Genomic DNA, 16,103 nt, shown 5'->3' with positions numbered 1-16,103 from the left:
GCCTTTCCATTCACATGGTATATTTTCGGGAAGACAATGCCAAAGTAGCAGCTTCCATACCAGTGATCCGGCAATTTGAAATAAGCCTTGTCCCCACAAATATAATAAATTCCAGGAAACACAGGCTCTGACCCATTTTTGAAACCCCAACCTCCAATTACCTTGTAATTATGTTCGCATTCACTGGAACCAATGAAAACATTATTATAATAGCTAGTCTTCTCGCGGTGAAGACATAGCTTGCCTTTCTTTTCAAAATCCAGCAACAGAGCAGGACCCGCTCCACCAGATGAGGTGCCTTCCATGTTCTCTGCCCACTTTGGCTTTTTCTGACTTTCGTCATTAGCCTTCTTTTGAATTTTAATTCTCCTTTTCTCTGCCATGTTCAGGAACATTTTTTCCTGCTCACGCAAAGAACAAGTCAAGTTATCTCTGTGTGCGTCTGCTATGTCAATGTTACCTATAGTCAGAAAGTAGTCTCCCATATATCTTATGGTGTCAGTTTTGGTATGTACAGGATTCAAATTCCCACGTATAGGAAGTTCAGAAAAGATCACGTCATTGTTAGAATAATAATACTGTAACGGTCCCCTTTTGTAAAATAAACTGGCTAAAATGCTACAGGAGATTCCATATGTCAATGGCAGGTGATGGTATGTCACGCCTTCAGCCACAGAAGTAGGTAGCTTCATGCAGACATAGCAATCTTCAATTTCCATAGTCTCTACATAGTGTATTAATAAGTTTGCGAAAACGTTTAAGTGTGTCTTGTTCTTAATTCCATGATAATGTAGTCCTCCCTCATCTGATGCTTCTAAGTTCTGTTTTGTTTGTCTCAAAGCTCTTTCATGTCGTGCTACACTCTGTGTTGTTAGCTCCTCATTGTCAGTATTTACAACTTCAGTAGGGACAATGTTAGTATCTTTACTTACAGCAAAGGGAATGAAAATTGTTAATCCTATCCAGATAACTATCAGTACTACTACACTACATATACACCTTGCAACACGTCTTAAAACGGCTGCAACTAGGTCTACCATTCACCGTTGAATCAGACATTTTGGCTCAGAAGGAGTGTTCTCACCCCTCTTTTTGGCTTTTTACACAACTAGCTTACTTTGTGCAAATTCACGGTGGTTCGTCTTCTTCTTCAGCTGAGTACTCAGGGACGGGCTCTCCGTCGCTCACGTCAGTTATATCAAGATCTTCAAGCTCCTCCAAAACCAGTGTCCATTCAGGAGACTTGTACTTTTTGTTTTGTCTTTTTATTCGCTCACTCCTTCTTTTGGAAGAGTCTTCTTCTTGCTCTGCTATCCGAGCACTTCTTCTTGCTTCTGCACGTTTTTCTTCCACTGTCTTTATCCTTAGTCTCAATCTTTTTACAAACCTAGGCTCAAGGTTGTTTCTTTTCTTTAGTCTCTTAGTCGGTACTTGGACTTCACTTTCTTTTCTTATTCTCTTGTTCTCTTTATCTTGTGGTAATTCTTCTCCACTTTCTTCTCCTACTTCCCTTATCTGACTAGTTCCAGGGCTAGCATCAAATTCTTCTGCCTGGTTGCTAATCTGGCCTTGTTCAGGAATATTTTGTTTTTGGCTTTCGATTGTCTCTGTTTCTGTTTCTGTTTCCTGAACCCGTTCTTTTAACCCTCTCTGATCCTGTTCAAGCACTTCGATCTCTTGATTTTCTTCTGCTCGAACTATCACTCTATTTCTAGTCTCTCCCTTATCTGCATCAGGTGTTAGCGGTGGTGTATCGAATACCTGCTCTGTCCCTGTCTGACCTTCTCCTTCCTCAGTTTTAATGTGAATCTCAAGCGGCTGAGGTTCTTCGCCTGTGCCTTGCTTTTCCTGACTAGTCCACTCTCTCCCTTCACTAAGTCGTTCTCTTGTTCTGATAGGATCTTCGGTCAGATCAATCATCGGTATCCATTCTTCTGGCCATATGCTTGGCAGCTCGTCTTCAGCTACTCCTGGCTCAGTTTCCGGGACCTCTTCCACAGGCTGGTTTCTTGGCAGTTCGTAGTCAACTACTCCTGGGCCAACGTCTGCTGTTCCTGCAACCTGACTGGTGCTGGGCTGCTCGTTGTCAGTTGCTTCTGGTCTGGCTCCTTCAGGGTCCTCTGCTGGTTGCCCTTCTTCTTCAAATCCTTTGTCTGGCAATACCTTCTGGGGGTGTCCAGCGTGGATCCACTGGGGAACACCTGCGACCTTCACTGCAGTGGTTGTCACCAGGATTACTTGGCGTTTCTTTCCCCACCTTGGTGCCAGACAGCTCGATCGAGTGTGCTTCTTTATTTTGACCCAATCTCCTGGAACCAAGCTGTGGAGAGGAGTCGTTGGATTGAGGATGCCGTCGTCTCCAATCTGGCGAGAGATAGAACGCACTTGGTCACCCAATCTTCTGCAGTATTCAAGCACCAAATCATCAGTAATACTCAACAGTTTGCTTCCTGGCACCCATGCTTGTCTCATCACTCTTCCCATAATGATTTCATGGGGACTTAGGCCTGTCTTGCGGTCAGGAACACTTCTCAGTCCCATCAGGACCAGGGGCAGGGCCTTCACCCAGGTCATGCCAGTAGCATCTGTCAGCTTTGCTAGTCTGTTTTTGATAGTTCCATTTACTTGTTCCACTATTCCAGAAGCCTCTGGGTGGTATGCACAGTGCAGTTTCTGCCTTATTCCAAAGGCCTTACAGAGTTCAGCCAGTATGTCATTCTGGAAATGTCCACCCTTATCTGATTCAATAATGTATGGTATTCCGAATCTAGGTATCAGTTCTTTTAGTAAACACTTCGCTACTGTCAGTGCGTCACTTTGAGGAGTAGGGTAAGCTTCTACCCATTTTGAAAATACGCAAACAATGACAAGGACATATCGTTTCCCTTCACAACGGGGCATGGTGATGAAATCAATCTGTATCCTTACAAAGGGACCCCCTGATCTCCCAATCCTGCTCAGTTCAACCATTGTCCTCTTGCCTGGGTTCATCTGTTGACATGACAGGCACCTCTGGCAGAGGGACTCTGCTACCTTCCTGAACTTTTTACTGTACCAAGTCTGTTGAAATACCAGAATCATGGCATCCCTACCAATGTGTGATCCTTCATGTATTAATCTTGCCATTGTGCCAAGCAAGTGTCGGGGTAACACAGGCATACCAGTTGGGCCCAAAATCACACCATCCACACGTCTCGGTCTACACCCATCCTCCTTCCATTTCTCTCTTTCTTGCCAGGGAGCCGATTCCTGCCACTCTCTCACTTCATCCCACGTAGGCACTTCTTCAAACACCTGAAGCTGGCAGCTGGTTCCTGGCCCCCCTCGTTTTGGATTTACAATATACCGATCTTTGGCACACCATTGGGCCACTCGATCAGCATAATCGTTTCCCAGTGATACTTTGTCCATGCTCCTTTGATGAGCAGCACATTTTACCACTGCCAGTTCTTTGGGCAACTGGATGGCCTCTAAAAGGTCATGAACAACCTTCGCATTCCGAATGGGAGTACCTGAGGAAGTCATGAATTCCCTCTGTAGCCATAATTGGCCAAAGTCATGCACAACTCCATAACAGTACTGACTGTCAGTATACACTGTTATGCGTAAGTCCTTCCCAATTTTGCAAGCCTTTATCATGGCTATCAATTCGGCTACTTGTGCAGACTTGATGTTATATAGGTAACCTGCTTCTTCAATTTTTGTGAAAGACACTACTGCATAAGCAGCACTCAAGCCTCCTAGTTCATGTCTTAGACAGGAACCATCCACAAATAGTTCTTTATCATGTTCAGGCAATGGTGTTTCTTTTATGTCTGGGCGTGGTTTAGTACTGAACTCTGTCAGGTCAATACAATCATGTTCATCATCATCCCCACCTTCTATTTCCAAGGGGTCGGGGAGTAAGGTGGCAGGGTTCAGAATACCGCACCTAACAATGCTTACATTTGCTGCACCCACAAGAATCCTCTCGTATTTAGTCAGCCGACTAGGGGTGAGATACTGTGTTTTAGTTCTGGTCAATAGAATTACCACTCCATGTGAAACATACACGGTCACAGGATGTCCCATGACAATGGACTCACTCTGTTCCAAACTTGCACAGGTAGCAGCTACTGCTTTCAGACAGCCTGGTAACCCAGCAGCTACTGGGTCCAAAGTGGCAGAGAAATAGGCCACAGGCCTTCTGGTCGTGCCATGTTCTTGAGTCAGGACTGACAATGCGCAATTATCGCGAGTGTCACAGAATAGGGCAAACTCTTTGGAATAATCTGGCATTCCCAACGCAGGGGCCGTACACAGACAGTTTTTCAGTCTTGTGAAAGCCATTAGACTTTCATCGTCCCACTCTACAACATCTGGCATTCCTCTTGTGGTCATTTTTATCAAGGGCCTGGCTAAGGCTGCAAATCCCAGAATCCACTGTCTGCAGTACCCTAATACCCCCAGGAACATTCTGACATCTTTTTGAGTACGGGGCAACTGCATCTTTTGAATTATTCTCACTCTTTCTGATGTGGCTTTTCTGACACCCTTTTCTATCTGGTGTCCTAGATATTTTACTGATTTCGCACAGAACTGTAGTTTGTCAGGGGCCACTTTATGCCCTTTCTCACACAGATGATTTAGGAGGGCAATGGTGTCAACTACACAGTCCCTGTGACTTTTAGACGCCAGTAGAAGGTCGTCTATGTACTGCACTAACACAGAGTTCCCAGGTAAGATCAAAGTCTCTAGACATTTTTTCAAGATCTGATTAAAGATAGAGGGGCTCTCTGTATACCCTTGAGGGACCCGGTTCCAACAATACACGTGACCTTCGAAGGCAAATGAGAAAAGAAATTTGCTGTCGGGGTGCAGGGGTATCGAAAAAAATGCATGACATAAATCAATCACAGTGAACCATTCAGCATCCCAAGGAATCTGGTACAATATCACTGCAGGGTTCGGGACAATAGGGCAGCAAGGAACTACAATTTTGTTAACCTTTCTCAGGTCCTGCACTACCCTATACTTGCCACTAGGCTTTTTGATGCCCATAATCGGTGAGTTACATGGGCTGCTCATCACTTCCTGTATGATGTCTCCTTCTAATAATTTTTGTATTTCCAGAGTGACACCTGCTTTCACTTCAGCATTCATTCGGTAGGGCCTAGTGTTAGGATATACTGCATTGTCCTTGATGGCTATCTGTATGGGGTCCACATCCTTCATCAACCCCACATCTTTTCCAGTGAAATCCCACACCTCTGGCTTTACGGCTTCCTGGAGTTCTTGGGGCAAGTCCTGCAGGGTCAATCTTTTAATTTCTGAGTCAGGTCTAAGCAACAATAATTTATAAATGCCATCTTCATCTGGGGTCTGTATTTCAACACCTTTTGGTGTGCAAAAGATGGTACAGTTCATTTTGCACAGCAAATCACGACCCAGTAGATTCACTGGACTGGTGTCACAGACGACAAATCTATGCATCTGTTTAAAATTTCCAATTGAAATCTCCATTGGTTCGGTAACAGGAGTACTAATCAATTGATTAGATACACCCACTACTTGGATATTTTCTCCCGAGAGGGGTAGGTTTGGAACGTCCACTGTTCTTACAGTAGAACGGGTAGCGCCAGTGTCCAACAGAAAGGTGACATCATTTCCGTCAACCTTTCCTTCAATATATGGTCCAGACTGGTCTACCGGCAAGGAAGCGCCAAGTACGCACTCCTCGTCCTCCCCTCTCAGGCCCCGTCAGTCCTGATCATTACAAAGGAAGGTATCATTCAGCAGATACTGCGAAGTTGCTGTATTTCTGTTCTCCCCGCTTTCCCAAACCTCTATCTCTTCATCTTCTGCCTGTCTTCCCCTGTATACCTGCTTGGGTGCTCGAGGCACCTGAACTGTTTTTACCTGGGGTTGAGTCTTTCTTGGTCTTTCTTTCTGCGTCTGTGGAGTTAAATCAGGAGTTTTTTCATTAATATCTACTAATTGGGGACACTCGTTTCGCCAGTGTCCAATTTCGCCGCACTGATGGCAGGGAAATTTTTTCATAGCCTCTTCCCTGCTAAATTTGGGCCGGGGCTTTCCTCCACCCCCTCCCCCAGGACCTTTGTTCTCAGCATTTTTAACCATGTTACTCAATTGTTTTTCCTGCTGTTCTGCGAGCTTCACCTGAGCCCACATCACCTTTTCCTTGAGGGCCTTTTTCTTTTCTGCCATCTCATCCTCGCAGTACTTAGCGTACCGCAGGACCTCATCCATTTTCTTAGTATGCCAACAGATTTTATTATCTTTTATCCACTGACAAATTTCAGGTCTTAAACCATTTACAAACCTGTAAATAAAGTGCGTCATATCCTTCAGGTCGATGTTATCAATACCACTGTATGTTTTAAATACCTGCAATAACCTCTCATAGAAGGAGTGCACTGTCTCGTCCCTTTCCTGTGTTGTTCTATCTATTTTTGTCCAATCAGTTTCCTTTGCGGGCACCTTTTCTTTCAAGTGCTGAATTACCTGCTCATATTTTCGCATGACATCCTTTGATGGCTCCCCTGTTTCTTTATTTCTTGGGTACTCCTCACTCGGCCAGTCTATGTTTATTTTACACTGGGTCCATAAATCTACTGGAACCACAATGTCGAAAAACCCATCCAGGTCTTTCCACAGACATTTCTGTACCTTCACGAACCTTTCCACCTGCCTGTACCAGTCAACTGGTTTCTCTCGTAATTTTGGAAAATCGTTCGTGAAGGACACAATATCCTGCCTAGACCAGGGCACATGCACATATTTCCCTCCTGGAACTTCGCGCATGGGGCATAACTGCTCAGGTTTTTCTACCTCTCTTAAAGCAAACTCAGGAGTCACTTGTCGGGAGCGAACCTCTTCCCTCTTTTTCGCCCACCTGCTTCTCCATCTTTCCACATCTCCCCATTTCTGCAGTACCCCCATTAATTCTTTAATCTGCAACTTCTTCCCTGCCACATTCAGGTGTTCTATATCTTTGTCTGAGAAGTCTGCTCTGTACGGTTTCTGTAAGGGCTTGGATTTTGAGATATCTACCCCCATACTAACTGCTGTTTCGGTCAGTTTTTCGTGGAGCACTCTGGTGTTCCTTGTAAAGCTTTTACATATGAATGACAATTCTTCTTCAGAGTAGGTATTCAATCGATCCAACCCCACATTTCCTGCCATTAATTCTTCTATTTCGACCCTCAGCTTGTAGAGGTCTAAAGGTTTTGTTTGCGGAGTCTGTTTCTCTAATTCACGACTCCAACTCTCAATTTCATCCGGAGTTACCAGAGAGACATTCCTAGTACCTGTTGCTGTCTCTAATTTAATTTCTTTTGTATTAAAAGGGTTATGCCTCTGCTGTATTCCCTTTCCAGTCTGTTTGTTTGGTAATTCCAAGAACGCAACTTCAGACTCGCACTCACTGGACTGATCATCTATGATGATCGGTTCCTGTCTCGGGGTTGCCATGACTGGGGTCATAACTGGAGTAATCGGATTTCCCTGACCATTTCCGTATAACGGGACCACCGGTCCAATAGTTACTGGAATAGTCAATGCCTCAGGACTGGTATTTAACTGGGAAATTTTCTGAATTATTTCTGTCCTTTGTCTAGCTAGAGCCTCTTGCTCCTTTTCCACTAGTACCCTTCTTAAAGTTGTGTCATGTAATATCTGTGGGGTCAACGGAGGAGTAAAACTCGGGGCAGTAGGATGCGTTTCACTTGGTCCTCCCCCATAATTAGGTTTCGGGAATAAAGTTCCAGTATTAAAGGACCTGCGCTCTTCCCCATATGGAGGTTGAACAAAAGGCAGTCCTGAATTCGATGGTTTCTCTTCGCTTTCATACAAGGGTCTGGGAAAAAAGATTTTCGTACGTGAATATTTTTCTTCCTGGCTCGCGGGCACTTTGGGATATATATCCCTTGTTTCCGTCGGTTCGGGTTTTTCAGGATAGGGCAATACTTGACCACCCCCTCCCAGTCCCAGGGACCTGTCTTCTTCCTTTAGGAAGTGGCGTCGGGGAACATCTCCTACACTGGAAGGTCGGGTTCCCTCATTGTAGGGTGGCGGACTTCTGGTACAGATGTCATCTATTAGTTCATCATCTGAATCCCCCAGGGTCCCCCAATGCTTACATTTTTCAGTACTTTTCTCACCCGCTCCAATGTTATGACATGCCGGCATCATGGGAAACAGACCCTCAACAATCATGCTCTGCCTCCACTGTTTCATCCTTTTATCCCTGGATTCCTGTTTCTGCCTGGGGTACCACTTGGTCAAACCCTTGTCCATTCGGGGTCTTTCTCTTTCAAAAGCCTCAATCTCCCATTCCTCTAATGCCTCATACTGCGTTAGTCTCGGTCTGGGATGCAGTTCATTCATTCGGGTTCTTAAATTAAATAAGATCCTACCATTGAAAGTACCATCTAACGGAAAAGCCAATACTCCGTCATCTTTTGTGTACTTCACCCAATTCTCCAACCACACACAGGTATTGTACCCTCGGTCAAACATCATGAATGAGGCAGGAGTATTAGGTGGTGGGACAAGAACACCTTCCCTAGATTTAATCGGTTTGTCCGTTTTAAAATAATTTTTCACCTTACTTACAAGGGACAATTTTCTCTTGGTTCCGTACATAATATCGTATCTATTAGTTTTCCACTGATCCCTTTCAAACCCTAGGTGCCTTGGATCAGGTCGAGTTCCTGTAGTCTGCAAGTGCCACATACGACTTCTGCGCTAAACTTTGTTTACAAACTACCTCCAATCAGAACGCGCTTCAGAAATTCGTGCAACCAATGGGTGCGCGACACTAAATAAGCTCCGCCAATGGGTGCGCGGCCCCTTCGTGAGACAGTTCCCACGCTCCGGCGCTCACCCCTCCTTTACAATTCCAGCTCCGCTACCCGCCCGCTGCTTTTACCAATCCCAGCGCGGCACAGAATGACGTCAGAGGCGCTTCGCGACTGACTCCCACCCTCCACAAGGTAACGGAAACTTTCTTTCTTTTAAAGTGCTCAGTGCTTGGTTATTTTACAACAAATACACATTCGCCACAGTGCTCAAGTGTCTAGACAGAGAAAGAATTGTTTTACTGCAAGTAAACTACTTCCATTTACTTTTCACTCGCTGCGGGCAGATCTCTTCCGCCTACCCTTCACTCTAGCATCGGTGAACCTGTTATTCCCCTAAACTCATCCACTTCTTTCCGGGATATATTCCGAGTTTAAGGTTTCTCAGCGGACCCCTCTGCTTTCACGCTAGCTCCGAGGAACCTGCTACTCTTCCGATGTGACCCTTACTAGGTTACGCCACTATGGGAATTTTGCCAATGAACCCCGTTACTGTCATTTATTCACACATGTATTCAGAAAACCCTAGTTAGTGCTTCCCGGTTATCCTAACCTGCACCTAACTTTCCTCGAACCTGTGACCTCAGGACAATGGATTCTATTCACCACTTGCCCTTTCAATTCCCCGGGGAGTTCGGACAACATACAACTAAACGATTGACAATTGCATGGATTAGTACATATAACAATATAAGAACAAGAATAATGGCAATACAGTAATTCATGAATTTCAGCAGCGTATTCACAAGAGAGTGATCAGTTCCCTCAGAACAGCCGCTCTTATAGCAGCATTAATATAATAGCAGCTTCCGACTTAACTAGTCCAACTAATCCCTGCCTTACTCTCAACTAGTCCCTAACCATCCTCTAGCTACCAGAAAACTGATAGAGCGCGCGAGGCCACCTGACCAATAGTTTCGCCGTTTCCGGCTTCAGGGCCCATATACTTTTCAAATCACCATATACATCGATCAGGTGACTTCACGAGCCCTACCAAGTTGGTGTGTGTGTGTTCCCTGCTACCAATTTTCGGTGCACCCGACTTACCATCCACCGATGCGGGTGCCTAATGACCACAATGAATCAGGGAGCTAGCTGTAAAAGAAAGGCAGCAAAATACAAACCCAACCAATAACATTCAAATACTGTTTAAATGACCACGGACAACTGGAAGTTTTAAAATGTTTATCTAAAGTTCATTATTTTCTTGCATGAGGTACAATAAAACAAGGCAATCAATAATCAAGATAACGTAAATCACATAGGCATAAAGAAATAATGACAGAGTAATCATCAAAGTACTAATAAAATGTAACGAGAAAAGATACTATGCAAGTCAGTATTATCTAAACAGGGATAGCCTAAGTGTGGGTGACTATAGGAGAGTTTATAATGAATAACACGCTTCACTTAAGGTGAATGGGCCTTTGAACAATCTAGGCAATGAAGTTCTAGACCATATCAGGAAATGACACACTGCTATGCAAAATATAATTTCTAACAAATGAGAAGACATAGGAATAAACTTATGGAAAAATATAAATGACTTTCAATAGTTGCAGAAAGGCATGGAAAATATCACATGTGCAATGTTGAACTTTATTAAAGCAAAAGTTAGAAATTCAGAAGGTGCAAGATTTTAAGAGTTTTCAGAGCAATATTTACCTAGAAAGGTGTGGAAACCAAACCCTGGCCACGGGTCAGTTAAGGACAGGAAACCCTCAAGGAAGGATACCCTCAAAGGACAGCAGGTGCAGAATGGACACCCAGGATCGGACAGGATACCCTCGGAATAGGAATCAGGACAGGACCCTCAGGACAGGACAGCAAACCCTCAGGACAGGACCCTCTTCAGGACAGGACCGGAACCCACAGTTCGGAAGCAACGCCTGCGCTCCACCCGCTCTGCAGCTATCGATCAAGACCCCGATTGGGTCAGCGAACTCCCAGCTAAGTGCTTTGCCAGCACTTTAAGGCTCAGTAGAACCTTAGTCTATGGTCAAATTCGGACAGAGTGCTCCGCAGCGCTCTGTATCTTCAGTCACCTATTGAGTGCGTTGGGTCAGTGACAGGTCAGCTAAACCAGACAAGTCGGACGGTTCACTAGGTGAACCCAGGGTAGATATACAGTTTGGGGACAGTGTACCACCTCCCAATGTTGCAAAGTGTCAGAATCCCTCAATTTCGATTGGTCCTAAGGTAGGATTTGGGTAACACACCAATAACAATACACGATTTGAAGCCTTCATTAACATATTTGGGTACCGCCTAGCAGGTTTGGGGTTCTCATGAGAACTGTGCAGGAAATTAACATTGTAACACATGAGGAGCAACATTCGCCGTTCTCGGAGCGCAGAGGTGGCTTTCCCAGGCGCATCTTGACTGTGGCTGCCAGCTGGCTGAGTTCCACTGTCCAAAGTGGCCACCTTTCAATGCTCCCTGGTCATGCGCAGAAGAGACCGTCAATATGGCTCCCAATCAGTTTGGACCCCCATTCCCCGCGGTACATGAAAAGTAAGCGAAAACAAGTTAATACATAATAATGTCATAATGAAAATACATCATAGGGTTTGTACTTTTAACTCATCATCAAGAAATAAAATTATTGCATTAAATGTTAGCTACATTGACACAATCACAAGGGCAGTGGCACGAGCAGTACCACATGATAAGCACAGCTATGAATTACGCATGCGCATAACTTTCCCTCCACTTCTGCAGACGCGTCAGGACACGTGAGTGTGGCTGACGCATGCGCAGTAACTAAAATACAAGCGGCGGCCATATTAAAGGACACGGATTAAATTCATTAGAAATACACATAGGCAAGCTTCGGGAACTTTGCCTAAACAAAACAAATGTTAGTAAAACATACGCTTTTGTTACCTTATTACACATAAACGAGGTTCTTGACTTCGGCAAGCCGCAAAATATGCGAAGCTTTGCTTCATCAGTGATACACCTACACATCCTGTTACACACCGACAGTCATCCAAAAGTTATTCACACACATACTCACACATGCAAATAAACTATTGAACATCCATTTATTTGCATAAACAGCTATACACACACTACCACTTTACTTCTAAGGAAACTTACACATACTTACTCTCTTAAAAAATCACTTATAGAAACACATACTAATTTAAACAGGAACTCTTACAATCCCTCACTCTCACATATACTCACTTATATACATCAATATTCACATATACTAGATTAAAACATATGTAGTTACTGATAAAGACACTAATAAGACAGTCATTCACTCACTAACACAGACATATACACACTCATCCACCCATACAGTCCTGCACATATGCTGTCTTCAAAACACATACAAACAGAGACTCAGTCATTCTTGCATCTATGTACTAAGTAATACTCCCACCAAAGCATGCAAACACTCATACTGATACTAAGAAAAACATCTAATCACCTATATACATACACATGTACCTACTCATCAACCCATGCAGCCACTTATACACAAAGTGAAACACTAATACATATATTTAAATATTTAAGCATTACTCACTAATATATGTATTCACTAAGATATTCAATAATATATACATATATAACACATATTTATTTTTCAGAAAGACACACATTCACTGGATGGTGTCATCAGTGATGTCATGATGTCACGCGCAAGTTATAGTGAGTCCAACTAACTATAACGTGGAATTTCATTGGTTTTAAATCAGTAAAATTTCCAGCTAACTATAACTGGTGTCAAACCTATGGTTTTTTCAGTGAATTTCATAGGTTTTGTAAATGCTACTTCCTAACTATAACGTGTGTAAAACCTATGGTTTTTTCAGTGAATTTCATTGGTTTTTAAAATGCTAATTCAGAAATATCTCGTGTATACAGCCTATACTTTTGTCAATAAAGTTCTGGCAATATTTTTTTCAGAAACAAGCCGTTTTATTCACTGTTCAAGTTGCATAGAGACTCCTTGTAAAGCGATACAGAATTAGAAAGTCTGTACCTTGCCTTTTTTTCAACACATTAAAATTTGCCTGTAAATAAAAATAGCCTTTCTAAACTTTTGTGCACGACCCGGTGTGCTCACTCTCGGCAACAGTTCTCAATAAAATGGATAGCGCATTTCCAGGCTTTCGTGCGCGACCGACTGCGCGCACCCGCCTATATATTTCGTGAAAACTTTGCAATCTGAACTTATTGAATTTCTTCATAGACCCATCAAAGAACTTATAATACGTCAAAGAGACTAAACCTAGGCTTCTTTTTTAATATTATGAAAATTTTCATTAAATGGAGCCGAATGTCTTTTTAAACTTTCGTGTGTGACCGAATGTACACACCTTGGTATTTTAAAAAAATATATAAAAGGTTTTATACTTTAACAATTGTACGCTTGAATCGAGCTCAGAAGATATATTAAATCCGGATATGTTTGGATTTACTCCTTTTCACGTTTTGAAACTTCGATGAATTAGACCGCTACTTCCAAATGGCGTACGTGACCAGATACTATCACCGCGTACACGTCCTGAGACGCGCATGTGAAGTCATGTGACTTGAAAACAACACTTCCAATTGGTTCTTAGTAGTTTCTATTCTGCAATTTACACGGAGCACTCCACCCACTTCCCTCACTATCTTTTCTAGTCTCAAAAGAGAACAACGTTCAACACCCTTTGGAAGACTTTGCTGAAATGGCTGCCGCCCCGCATTCATCTTCCGAATCTGAAGGAAATGAGCGACTACCTTTAAAAAGAAAAAAGGAATCTTTTATTTGGCAATTTTTCACTTATCCTGAAGAACAAAAGAAAGTGAATGCGCCAAAAGTTACCTGCACGATATGCAATTCGGTTCTCTCAAGAGGAAATCCAAGAAAAAAATATTCCTTTTCCATACATACCATGGTGCGGCATGTCAAACAAGTGCACCCTGTGGAATTTGCACAGGCATCGACAAGAGCCCTGGCCACGCTATTACCATCAGAGGTGGCCAGCACATCTTCTGGTGGACGACCTGTATCTCCATCGAGTGCTGTGATGGACTTGAGACCATATCTTGCAACGGAGCACATGAAATGCAACAAGTGTGGAGAAATTCTTCTGTACGGAGAGCAGAGCCTCATTCTTACTAAACTAAAAATTGAGAGTCATAAATGCCCCGAGAAAAGATAAATTTCTTCATTTCATTTTGATCCTGTGTCACACATGAAAATGTTGTTGCAAGTTAAAAAAATCAAAAACTGCATGACACTGTTCCTGTCAAGGTAGCATAGCTGACGGCCTAGGGGTGGAGGACCGTTGTGCAAATACCCCGGGAAGGACTCTGGATATGCTTGGTCCCTGAGATTCTTCGATGTCACTGCCTTCCACAAATGGCATAAGTCCTGGATGTTCGGTGCCATACTTGAGGGTTTGACCTAAAGACACGTCCTGCGGTGCCCTGGTCCAAAATCAAACAACATAACACTTGTTTAAAAAAAAAAAAAAAAAAAAAAAAAGTTCTTTTCAGAACTAACTCATTGTACCAAAAACAGCTCCAGGAGCATATTATAAAGGGGGTTTATCTCCCCTTTTTTGGCTTTCGTTCGTGCGCGACCGTGTGCGCGCACCCGCCTATATATTTCGGGAAAACTTCGCGATTGCAACTTATTAAATTTCTTCATAAACCCATCAAAGAACTTATACTACGTCAAAGACAGTAAACCTAGGCTTCTTTTTTATTATTATGAAAATTTTCATTAAATGGAGCCGAATGTCTTTTCAAACTTTCGTGTGTGACCGAATGTACACACCTTGGTATTTAAAAAAAAAATATAAAAGGTTTTATACTTTAACAATTGTATGCTTGATTCCAGCTCAGAAGATATATTAAATCCTGATATAATTGGATTTACTCCTTTTCACGTTTTGAAACTTCGCTAAATTAGACCGCTACTTCCAAATGGCGTACGTGACCAGATACTATCACCGCGTACACGTCCTGAGACGCGCATGTGAAGTCATGTGACTTCACAACAACACTTCCAATTGGTTCTTAGTAGTTTCTATTCTGCAATTTACACGAAGCACTCCACCCACTTCTCTCACATCTCTACCCTGTTATCTGCAATTGTGAACATCAAAAGGAGCTGCGCTACGCCCCTGTAAGAGGCCTCACTCCCACTGCTGCAACGGCTTGGCAGTCCTCCAGATGCACAGGAACAGCCCCTCCGATCCATTGAAGTTCTCTGTCGTGAGAGGCCTCACTCCCACTGCTGCAACGGCTTGGCAGTCCTCCAGATGCACAGGAACAGCCCCTCCGATCCATTGAAGTTCTGTGTCGGTCTCAATACCACTTACGAAATGAAAATAAGCACTGAAGAATATTTATGCTGTAGCAGGAGGAGTACTACATGCTTGCAGAATGCATTCTATTACCTATAAAAAAGTGAAACACCCACGCTACAATCATATAGAATACTTCCTCTAAAGAAGCCTGTGAATAACTTTCGAACATCAGGTTAACCTTTTTTTACTCTCTCATCATTGTTAAAGATAAGTATTTACAATACTATATTAAACAATGCCATGATTTTTCCTTTTTAATTTTAAAAATCTTGCAATCTTTCACAAACCCAATACTCATGGCTTCTTTTTCGTGACAAAAATCTTGCAATATTACATACCTACATAGAATAACAGAAAAAACATAAAACTACAAAGGCCAAACAGTCTACTAAACGCGGATTTGTAACCTATGGGGCAGATTGATGTTAACTACTTCATACTCAGATATGCACCAGTTAATGTGCACCACAGTATGGTAGTGCTCCGTTACCCATGGTGTGCCACATTTGAAATGTGGCGCACCATGGTACAAAAACACCATACATGCGTAACACATCTGTGCTCAAAAACTAATACATTGCTAGAGTTGCATCGCAACTGTGATGCAGCTCCAGCAAGGCTCACCAATGCACTATATTCACAATGCTGCGTCAATACCTACGCCTGCTTCAAGCACATGCACAGTTTTGAAACAGCATGGGCCTGAAAGTCACTGAGTGAAATATCATACATTACAGTCAGCCACTTTCAAGACGCATTACTTCAGAGGAACACTTACCGGTTATTAGAGGTAGATCGTCCGACTCCACCGGAGGAGACCCCTAATAAAAAAGACATATATAAAATGCGGACTAGCCGCTGTATCGTGCTAGCAAACTTTAACTTAAAAATCGTTAGAAAAAACAAAAGGAATCGAGCA

Source organism: Lissotriton helveticus, chromosome 6 (genome assembly GCF_964261635.1).
Source record: "Lissotriton helveticus chromosome 6, aLisHel1.1, whole genome shotgun sequence".
NCBI classification, from domain to species: Eukaryota; Metazoa; Chordata; class Amphibia; order Caudata; family Salamandridae; genus Lissotriton; species Lissotriton helveticus.
This window is presented reverse-complemented; position numbering follows the sequence as displayed.